This window comes from Neophocaena asiaeorientalis, unplaced genomic scaffold (genome assembly GCF_003031525.2).
Source record: "Neophocaena asiaeorientalis asiaeorientalis breed wild unplaced genomic scaffold, Neophocaena_asiaeorientalis_V1.1 scaffold40, whole genome shotgun sequence".
In the NCBI taxonomy this organism is placed as follows: Eukaryota; Metazoa; Chordata; class Mammalia; order Artiodactyla; family Phocoenidae; genus Neophocaena; species Neophocaena asiaeorientalis.
The window spans coordinates 948,157-960,498 of record NW_020185335.1 but is presented as its reverse complement, the minus strand read 5'-3'; positions in this window follow the sequence as shown (position 1 = coordinate 960,498).

Below are 12,342 nucleotides of genomic sequence, written 5' to 3'. Positions count from 1 at the left end.
GGTCTTCAAAAGGGAGAACAAAGCTGTAGGATTCACACTTCCTGATTTCAAAACTTACTACAAAACTACAGTAATCAAAATAGTGTGGTACTCGCATAAAGACAGATATATTGATCAATGAAACAGAATAGAGAGCCAAGAAATAAATCCTTACATAAATGTGTGGTCAAATGATATTCGACAGGGGTACCAAGACCATTTAATGGGGAAAGGATAGTCCTTTCAACAGATGGTACTGTGGCCACTGTATATGCACATGCAAGAGAATGAAATTGAACCCTTACCTGATACAAAATTAACTCAAAATGGATCAAAGGCCTAAAATATAAAACTCTTAAAAGAAAACATTGGGCAAAAGCTTCACGACGTTAGATTTGGCAATGATTTCTTGGATATGACACCAAAGGCACAGGTAACAAAAGAAAAAGTATACAAATTGAACTTTAAAATATTTTTAAAATAAAAATTAAAAAAAAAATTAAAGTATTTTGTGCATGAAAAGACACTATTCATCGACTAAAAAGGCAATCCACAAAATGGGAGAAAATTGTGCAAATCATATAGCTGATAAGAGATTAATATCTAGAACATACAGAGAACTTATAAAATTCAACAACAAAAGAACAAACAACCTGATTCAAAAATGGACAAAGGACTTGAAAAGACATTTCTCCAGAGAAGATGTACAAATGGCCAATAAGAACAAACAAAAAAAATGCTCAACATCACTACCATTCAGGAAATGCAAGTCAAAACTATAATTAGATACCACCTCATACCCATTAGGATGGCTACTATGAAAAAAAAAAGAACTCAGAAAACAACAAGTGTTGCCAAGGGTGTGGATAAATCAGAATTCTTGTGCACTGTTGGTAGAAATGTAAAACAGTACAGCCACTGTGGAAGACAGTACAGCCATTCCCCTAAAAATTAAAAATATAATTCTCATATCATCAGCAATTTCACTTCTGGGTATACACCCAAAAAAACTGAAAGCAGAGTCTTGAAGAGTTATTTACACACCCATATTCTCATCAGCATTATTATCAATAGTTAAAAGATGGAAGCAGGGCTTCCCTAGTGGCGCAGTGGTTGAGAGTCCGCCTGCCAATGCAGGGGACACAGGTTCGTGCCCCGGTCCGGAAGGATCCCACATGCCGAGGGGTGGCTGGGCCCATGAGCCATGGCCGCTGAGCCTGCACATCCGGAGCCTGTGCTCCACAACAGGAGAGGCCACAACAGTGAGAGGCCTGTGTACCGCAAAAAAAAAAAAAAGATGGAAGCAATTGAAGTGTCCACACACTAAAGAATGGATAAGCAAAATGTGGTATATGTATATATATATATACAGTGGAATAGTATTCAGCCAAAAGGCAATTCTGCAATATGCTACAACATGGATGGACCTGGATAACACTATGGTAAGTGAAATAAGCCAGTCACATAAATACGAATACTATATGATTCTACTTATATGAGGTACTTAGACTAGTCAAAATCAGAGGCAGAAAGTAGAATGGTGGTTGCCAGAGGCTGGAAGAAGAGTGGGAAAGAGGGAGTTATTGGTTAATGGGTATAGAGTTTCAGTTTACAGGGTGAAAAGATTTATGGAGATGGATGGTGGTGATGATTATGCTGAAGACTGTATCAGCAATATAGATTATTGCTGAAGATTATGAATGCATTTAATATCACTGAACTCTATAATTAAAATGGTTAGGATGGTAAATTTTATACTATGTATATATTACCACAATAAAAAAAATTGGAAAAAAACCTGATTGATGCTGGTAACAGCTAGAACTGTGGCCATCTATGGGAAGACAGGGAGTGGTAGTAACTGAGAATGAAGACAAAGAATCATGGGATGCTGGAAATGTTCTACAGCTTGATCTGAAGACATACACACACATATACATATCATATATATATATATAACAATGTAAAAAATGTTACTGTACACTTAAGATTAGTGTACCTGATACACTTTATTGCATGGTGAACAATCAAAACAACAAGAGAAATGGTCATCTATAGACACTTCAGTAAAAAAAAAAAAAATCAAAATAGAAAACATGTAAATATGTTCAACCTCATTAGGTATCAAGGAAATGCCAATTAAACCACTATTACAACCTCCACAAGATTAGCTAATACACTATTTGACTGTTTGACTTATCAGTCAATCAGACTGACTAATATACTATTTGTGGGAGTGCAAACTGGTGCAACCATTTTGAAAAAGTGGGATGTATCTACTAAGCCAAAATACACAATTCTCTCAGAAAGTTGTTTGGCTTCTTATCTATTTTGTTTTAGTCAGTTCCTTAGTAACAGCCACATCTAGAGTTCTCTTCTAAACGTTTTTTTGTTTTTGTTTTTGTTTTTTTTTTTGTGGTATGCGGGCCTCTCACTGTTGTGGCCTCTCCCGTTGCGGAGCACAGGCTCCGGACGCACAGGCTCCGGACGCACAGGCTCAGCGGCCATGGCTTACGGGCCCAGCCGCTCCGCGGCATGTGGGATCTTCCCGGACCGGGGCACGAACCTGTGTCCCCTGCATCGGCAGGCGGACTCTCAACCACTGCGCCACCAGGGAAGCCCTTTTCTACACGTTTTTTAGGGTTGCTGTACCTCTTATTTTCTGACCCTCTGGCTCCCATCTCTCTTCCTAATTATGATAATTTTTGGTCTAATAAGGATCAGAGGCAGAGATTTTTTCATAAGATTTTCTGTTTAATGGAAACAAATTGAATAGATACCATAGCAATAGTTGAACTTCACTCTGAGACATCTTGGTAAAGTTTGAGGTTTTATCACTGGCTGTGAAGGTCATATCCTTGATTTGATCCTTGCTAAAAGACAAGTTTTAATTGATCTTTGTCACTCGATACATTTATAAATTTTATATTTTAGAAGTTAGTATTAAAAAAAAATTACACCTCCCAACATTACTGTCTCTTTAAATTTCTTTCATGCCTGTTTTTTAAAAAAATGACAGTTCTTATCTGAGTTTTTCTTCCTTGTAATGCCTCCTAAATGGAGCCTCCAGCAACCAACACACAAAATATTGAAATTCTGTTTTCCTGCCACTTGTCCTAGAGTTACAAATTTACTAAGTACATGATCTGCATCAAATATAGATGGTTAAAAAAAAAAAAAAATCTAGGTGCCCTATAAAATTTATCCTTCAGAAAAGTTGATTGCTCTACATTTTATTAACTTCCACTTATTAAAATAGCTGCTAATAGTACAACAAGAATAACACCAGATGGAAGAAAACTATTCAAATACAGCTCCACCATCCATTTCCCCAATTCATATCCTATAAACTAAGGAGAGGGCTTCCCTGGTGGAGCAGTGGTTGAGAGTCCGCCTGCCGATGCAGGGGACACGGGTTCGTGCTCCGGTCCGGGAAGATCCCACATGCCGTGGAGCAGCTGGGCCCGTAAGCCATGGCCGCTGAGCCTGTGCGGCCGGAGCCTGTGCTCCGCAACGGGAGAGGCCACAACAGTGAGAGTCCCACATACTGCAAAAAAAAAAAAAAAAAAAAAAAAAAAAACCTTAGGAGATTTAACTACAACTATGAAACATTTTAGACTTCACAATATATCCATAAACAAAAGCAAACTGTCTTTCTAACTTTTAGATCCCAAATATAACTTAATCAGACACAGCAGGGCAAAAGAAATCTAGAATTTTAAATGACTACTTTGTAGTTTTGTGTAAAATTCAAAGATGATAAAAAGTAGACAGATTTTAAAACCCTCTCCTCAATATTTTCAGTATAGGTAATTATAATATAAATGCCCATCACACTGAATGAAATGCCACAAAACCAACTATATTACACCTTTCATTTGCCCTACATATATAATTAAACCCAGTAAAATATAAAAATATAATGAAATCTTTCCACAACATTAGCAGGTCACCCTCAAACAATCTGACCTACACGTGACTTGTCTAGCCAGGTCAACCTATCATTCACAAATCAATCATCCCCTCTTCTCTCCACATAATACTCCATATATAGCAACAACTAGTGAGAAAAAAAAAAATCTAGTAATAATCAAAAGTCCCTGCTACACATTTAGAAAATTCAGATGAAAAGCTGACAGTAACCTTAAATATTACACTATTTATAAAATATTCAGGGCAAAGAAAGGAACAAACATACCTATTCTTCCAAAGACATTCCAGATAGCAAAAAGGTTCAGGTGGAAGAGGATATTAGATTAGTTTTTATATAAATAGTAATTCCTCATTTCATTTTAAAGGACATAAACCATTATATGTTATATGCTGATGAGATTTAACCACTCATTATTTGCAGAGTAAAATTTGGCTCATCTAGATCCAGCACCCATAAAATTATAAACTGACATGATATACTTATATTACCTTCCCTGGTCATTTAATTGAGCTCTTGTTGTCCTGCTTGTTCTACAGGTAAGGAATTTCTTCCAGATCTCACAGCTCCAACTAATAAATTTTATGTCACTGTTCACAAAAGGACAGTGGATATCACTGAAAATCTCAGAGTAAAGAGTTCTAAAAACCCTTCCTCCATAAAAGCAATGAGAACACTAGCAAAAACTGTCAGAATCAACTTTTTCAAAATGCTGGAAATTAACCAAAGAAATGCAGCAATCTAGGGAATGATTATTCAAGAAAAAGAGCTAAATAAGAACAATGAGCTTTATGGCATTTTAATTTGCCCTTTGCCTATCTGCCCATCCCCAGCTCCACTGGAGTCTTGAAAAACAACAGCCACAATCAAGTCTGGCAGTCCAAGAAGTAATTCTTTCAAAGCCCCATTCCCAGAGAAAGGTCGTTATTGGACACGAAAGACTCCACATGTAAGGCTGTCATTTGTGAACTTACTCAGAGCTCACTAGTACAAAAAGTGCTTTCCCCTGAGAGACTCTGTCAAAACCAACCAGAGACAGTTGAACATAACTTCCGAAAGTCAACCATAAAAAAAGAACCCCATTAATAAAGAGGCAAAAGATCTGAACAGATATCTCACCAAAGAAGATATACAGATGGCAAGAAAGCATATGGAAAGATGCTAAACATCATAATGCATCAGGAATTGCAAATTAAAACAATTAGAAACCACATCTATAAGAATGCCAAAAATCCAAAACATTGATAATACCAAATGCTGATATGGATGTGGACCAACAGGAGCTCTCATTTGTTGCTGGTAGAAGTATAAAATGGTACAGCAACGTTGGAAGACAGCTGGGCAGTTTTGTCTCTTTCAAAAAAACTAAAATACTCTTTCCATACACCCCAGCAACTGTGCTCTTTGGTATTTACCCAAAGGAACTGAAAACTCACATCTACACAAAAACCTGCACATGGATGCTTAGAGCAGCTTTATTTACAATTGCCCAAACTTGGAAGTAAGATGCCCTTCAGTAGGTGGATGCTGTTGTGCTATGAAAAGACATGTTGAAACCTTAAATGCATATTACTAACTGAAAGAAACCAATTTGAAAAGGCTACATACTCTATGATTCCAACAATATGATATTTTGCAGGGGTAAAACTATGGAGACATTTTGATGATGGCTATTCTGAGCAGTGTGAGGTGATATCTCATTGTAGTTTTGATTTGCATTTCTCTAATAATTAGAAATGTTGAGTACCTTTTCATGTGCCTTTTGGCCATCTGTGTGTCTTCTTTGGAGAAATGTCTATTTAGACCTTCTGCCTATTTTTTGATTGAGTTGTTTATTTTTTTGATATTAAGCTGTATGAGCTGTTTGTATTTTTGGAGATTAATCCCATGTCAGTTGCATCATTTGCAAATATTTTCTCCCATTCTGTACAATATGGCCATTATCAAAAAGTCTACAAATAACAAATGCTGGAGAGGGTGTGGAGAAAAAGGAACCCTCCTACACTTTTGGGGGGAGTGTGAATTGGTACAGCCACTATGGAGAACAATATGGAGGTTCCTTAAAAAACTAAACATAGAGCTAACATATGATCCAGCAATCCCACTCCTGGGCCTTATATCCAGAGAAAACCACAATTTGAAAAGATACAAGCACCTCAATGTTCACTGCAGCACTATTTACAATAGCCAAGACAAGGAAGCAACCTAAATGTCCACTGATAGATGAATGGATAAAGAAGATGTGGTTTATTTATACAGTGGAATATTACTCAGCCATAAAAAATGATATGCCATTTGCAGCAACATGGATGGACATAGAGATTGTCATACTGAGTGAAGTAAGCCAGACAGAGAAAGACAAATAGCAAATATATGATATTGTTTATATGTGGAATCTAAAAAAAATGATACAAAGGAATTTATTTACAGAACAGAACAGACTCACAGACTTCAAAAACAAACTTATGGTTACCAAAGGGGAAAGGTTGTGGGGGGGAGGGATAAATTAGGAGGTTGGGATTAGCATATACACACGACTATATATAAAATAGATAACCAACAAGGACCTACTGTATAGTGCAGGGAACTATACTCAGTGTTTGTTACAACCTATAAAGGAAAGGATCTGAAAAAAAAATAGGTATCTATGCATGTACAACTGAATCACTTTTCTGTACACCTGAAACTAACACAACATTGTAAATCAACTCTACGTCAATAAATAAATTAATTAATTTAAAAAATTAAGGAGACAGTGAAAAGGTCAGAAGTTGCCACGGGTTGGGGGTAGAAGGGATAAATCAGCAGAGCACTGAGGATTTTTAGGGCAGCGAAAACATTCTGTACAATGCTAAAATGGTGGATACATGTCATTATACTTGTGTCAAAACCCATGAAATACAGAACACCAAAAGTGAACACAAACTGTAAACTATGGACTTTGAATGAAAATGATATGTAATGTAGGTCCATCAATCGTAACAAATGTTCTCTGGATTCAGGATGTTGACAGTGAGGGAGGCTGTGCATAAGTGGAAACAGGGGATATATGGGAACTCTTTACATTCCACTCAGATAATACTACTAAACAACTGAGAAAGAAATAGCATTAACTTCTCACAGACTTTTTTTTAAAAATAAAGAGGAAGAAACACTTCCAATTTCATTTTATGAAATCAACAATACCAAAATCATACAAAACCATTACAGGGAAGAAAATTAGAGAACCATAATCCTCACAAACTTAGACATAAACAATCTTATCAAAAACATTAGGAAATCTGACTCGGCAACATAAAAATAATTAGAGTAATAATACTTCATAATGAAGTGGAGTTTATTCCCACAGTGCAAAGTAGGTTTCACAGTTAAAAATCAATGTAATTCTCCATATTAGTAGTATAAAGAAGAACATCATATGATCATCTTAACTGACACAGAAAAACCATTTGGCAAAATTCAACATCTGTTAGTGATAAAAACTCTAAGGAAAATAGGGAATGAAAGGGAATTTCTTCAACCTGATAAAGGACAACTATGAAAAAGCTATAGCTTTCATCATACTTAATGAAGACAGACTAAACATTTTATCCCCAAGGTCAGGAATAAGGCAAAGATGTACCCTCACTTCTGTTAAACATCACACTGGAGGTCCTAGACAATGCAATAATGATAAATAAATAAATAAAATTAAATTAAAGGCATACATATTTGAAAGAAAGAAGTAAAACATCATAGATAAGTTTTTGTAAATGTAAACTAGTAGTGAATTTTAGAGAGGTCACAGAATTTTAATACAAAAAAATCAATTGTATTCCTAAATACTGGCAATTAGCAAAAAAATTAAAGGAAAACAAAATCTGCAATATTATCAAGAAACATGAACTACTCTCAGATAAATTTAACAAAATTTGCACAAGATCTATACAAGGAAAACTACAAAACACTGCTGAGAGAATTTAAATACACTACAAATAAATGAAAGGAGATACCACATAGATTGGAATAATCATATTTCTTATTAGGATAATTACCAACTTGTTGGTCTAACATAGATTTGGTGTAATCCCAAACAGATTTTTAGCAAACTTTGTGTAGAAACTGACCAGTTGATTCTAAAATTTATATGGGAAAGGGCCAGCAATCACAAAGGTGTCTTCTTAGAGAAACAAAAAGCTGGAAGAGTGACAGTACTAGATATTGTCTTACAGACTTAGAATTATTATACCTAATTTCAAAACAGTATATGGTAGCAGTATAATGGACAGACATATCAATCAGCAGAACAATGAGTCCAGAAATAGAATAATTCACATTAGGTTGACTGATTTTCAGCAAAGTTGCCAAGTATTTCAGAACTCCCTTTAGCATTCCTTATAGCGAAGACCTGCAGGCAGAAAATTCTCTAAGTTTTATTTATCTAAAACATGATTTATTTGACCTTCATTCTCAGAAGATGTTTTTGCTGAAGACAATGAAAGTTGAATAAGCCTTCTTTTTCCTCTCTCTCAATACTTTAAAGACCTCATTCCTTTAGTTTCTGGACTCTATTGTTTATGATAAAAAAATGAATGCTAATTCATATTGCTTTGTTCTAAGTAACATGTCACTTTACTCTAGATGCTTTCAAGATCTTCTCTTAACCTTGTTTTTCAAACAATTTAATTATGTTAAACCTTTCTTCCTTTTGTATTTGCCCTGCTTTTCATTGTACTCCTTAATCTGTAATTTATATCTTTCAACTAATTTAGTAAATTTTCATTCATTGTCTTTTCATATCATTATTTTGTTTCTCTACCTCTTCTTTTGGGACTCAAATTAGTTGCATATTAGATATATTATTCCACATGTCCCTGAGATTCTGTTCACTTTTGATTAGTCTTCTTTCTGTTGTCTTCACATTGGATAATTTCTATTAGTCATTCTCAAAGTTCACTGTCTCTTGTTACTCCAATCTGCTGTTAAGCCCTTCTAGTGATGTTTCTTGGGCGGGGGGAGGGAGTGAGAACAGAATTTCTGTTGTCTTCACATTGGATAATTTCTATTAGTCATTCTCAAAGTTCACTGTCTCTTGTTACTCCAATCTGCTGTTAAGCCCTTCTAGTGATGTTTCTTGGGGGGAGGGAGGGAGTGAGTACCGAATTTTCAACTCTAGAATTCTCCTCCACCACCACTTTTTATTTTATTTATTTTTAAAATATATTTATTTATTTTTGGCTGTGTTGGGTCTTCGTTGCCGCACGCAGGCTTTCTCTAGTTGTGGTGAGAGGGGGTTACTCTTTGTTGCAGTGTGCAGGCTTCTCATTGTGGTGGTTTCTCTTGTTGTGGAGCACAGGCTCTAGGTGCACGGGCTTCAGTAGTTGTGGCACATGGGCTCTAGAGTGCAGGCTTGGTAGTTGTGGCGCACGGGCTTAATTGCTCCATGGCACGTGGGATCTTCCTGGACCAGAGTTTGAACCCATGTCCCCTGCATTGGCAGGTGGATTCTTAACCACTGCGCCACCAGGGAAGCCCCACCAACACTTTTTAAAAAATAGTTTTTACTTCTCTGGTGAGACTTCCTATTTCTTAATTTATTACAAGCAAATTTCCCTTTATACTACTGAGCATATTTGTGATGTTTCCTTTAAAGTCTTTGTGTACTAATTCAACACTTCAATCGTGTTGAGGCCAGATTCCACTGACTGCCTTTTCTCTTGAATAAAAATCACATTTTCCTGTTGCTTTGTGTGTCTAGATATTTTTGACTATATTACGGACATTCTGAACGATGTGTTGTAGAGATTCCCAATTATACTGTGGTTCTCTGAAGAATACTGATATTTTTATTCCAACAGGCAGTTAACCTGTCTGAAGTCAACCACCAAATTGTTTATACAGTGATGAGTAATAGTTGAAATCTCTGTGCAGGTCTTTTATGTTTAGCTGGACTGCTTGAAAACTGTCTCATGCAAGTCCAGTTCAGGGGTCAGGTGATGATACGGGTGAGTTTATAAACAGAATTTAGAGCTTCCCTTTGTGGATCTGTCATTTCCCTACTCACTTTCCAGCTGCTCAGGTTACCCCAAATCCTGCTGTCTGGTTGTTCAAGCTAAAAGCCTGTCAATATTCTATTCAAGTTTTACCTTGACCTGCACATGGGGGGGAAAAAAAGGTGATAAAAACATGGGAAATTCACCCAGTGCCATTCTCCTTTTCTAAGCAGATGCTCCTCCAGTTTCTGCTGGCTTTTGGTTGTTCTCCATTGTATTTAAGTAGTTGAACTTACATCTTTTTGACAGATTATAATTGTTACTGCAGAAGGGTTGTGCAAAAAGGTGGTACTCCTTCATTACCAGAAGCAATGATAATTTAATTGGGAATGGTAAAAATGGTGTTAGAAGAATTGGATATCCATAGGGAAAAAATTAATCCTAACACTTCCCTCACACAAAAATCAACACAAAATAGATCAGAGACCTAAATGTAAAAGCTAAAACTACAAATCACAGGAAGAATATCTTTGTGACCTTTAGGTAGACAAAGATTTCTTAGGATATAGAATGCATGAATCATAAAATTAAAAATGGGGCTTCCCTGGTGGCACAGTGGTCGAGAGTCCGCCTGCCAATGCAGGGGACACGGGTTCGTGCCCCGGTCCAGGAGGATCCCACATGCCACGGAGCAGCTGGGCCTGTGAGCCATGGCCTCTGAGCCTGCGCGTCTGGATCCTGTGCTCCACAACGGGAGAGGCCACAGCAGTGAGAGGCCCACGTATCGCAAAAAAAAAAAAATAAAAAAATAAAAATGGATAAATTGGGTACCATCAAAATTAAAAAATGTCTGCTCTTGAAAAGGCACCATTAAAGAATAAAATGGCAAATCTCACATAGGAGAAGATACTCTGAACATATGTAATTGACCAAATACTTTTATACAGAATATATAAGAAATTTTAAAACAATAAAAAGTCAAACAAGTCAATTATTAAATTAGCAAATATTTAAATAGACAGATCATGAAGGATATTTGAACACCCAAATAAACACAGGAAAATATGGTCAATGTCATTAGACATCAGTACAGTACAAATTAAAACCACAGTGAGATATAAATAAATACCCACTAGAATGGCTAAAATTTAAATGACTGAAAGTTCCAATCAATGGAACTGGCAGTGGAGAATTGCAACTTTCATACATTCCTGAAGTTAACATAAAATCACAAAAATACTTTGGAAAACAGTTTGATCATTTCTTATAAAATTGAACATACAATTACTGTATGATCCAGCAATTCTACTTCCTAGGTATTTACCCAACAATTGCATACAAATGTTCATAGGAGCTTTATTCATAATAGCTTCAAACTGGAAACAACCCAAATGTCAATCAACATCTGAATGGATAAACAAATCATAATATATAGATATAGATATACAAATACTATAATACAGATATACATTAAAATATGACTTACTGTCAACAATATAATACTGAGAAAAAGAAACCAGATACAAAACAGTACATACTGTAAAATTTCATTTATATGACATTAAAATGAAAACAAATCTATAAAGTAAAAAAGCACATTAGTGGTTGCCCAAGGTTGGAGGGAAAGGGATGGAAAATGATTGAAAATGGGACAGGGAATTTATTGGGGTAAAGGGAGAGAACAGGGAAGAAGCTGTATCTGAGAAGATATTGATCAAGAATTTTACAAAACTGGTGAAAGTTATCAAGCTGTGATTCAACACTACAAAAGGATAAACAGTATATATTATGATAAATATATAAATCTAGGCACACCATATTAAAATCACTAAAAATCAAAAAGGGAAAATCTCAGAGAGGTCAGTTTCTTTTAAAGGCATAAAAATGAGTTTGATAGCTAACTTCTAAGGAAAAACAGTAGAGACCAGAAGATAATGGAATTACATCCTCAAAGGGATGGGAAAACTGAACTATTGATCTATTACTGACAAAACTACCCTTCATCAATGAAGGTGAAACAAAGACTTTTTTCAGATATACGAAAAATTGTGAGACTGTGTCCTTAACAAATCCACATTCAATAAATACTGAAGGGCATTCTTCAGGCAGAAGGAAAATGATCCCACCAATGGAAGCTAGGAGACACAGGAAGGAATGAAAAGTCACAAAAAGGTAAATCTACAATAATGTTCACATCTTAGGGAATTTAAAATATCTAGAAAATTAAAATACAAAGTAATAGCAAAATATGAAAATATTTTCAAATATAAGTTAATAATAGATTTGATAAATCAAGAATATAGAACAGCGGAGGGAAATGAAATTAATTAAAAAAAAAATCAGTCCAACAGAAGGCAAGAAAGGAAAGGAAAAAAACCAGAATGAAGTGATGAAACAAAGAGTAAATGGTAAGTATTAATACATTTATAATTACTAATACATTAGTAATTATATTAAATT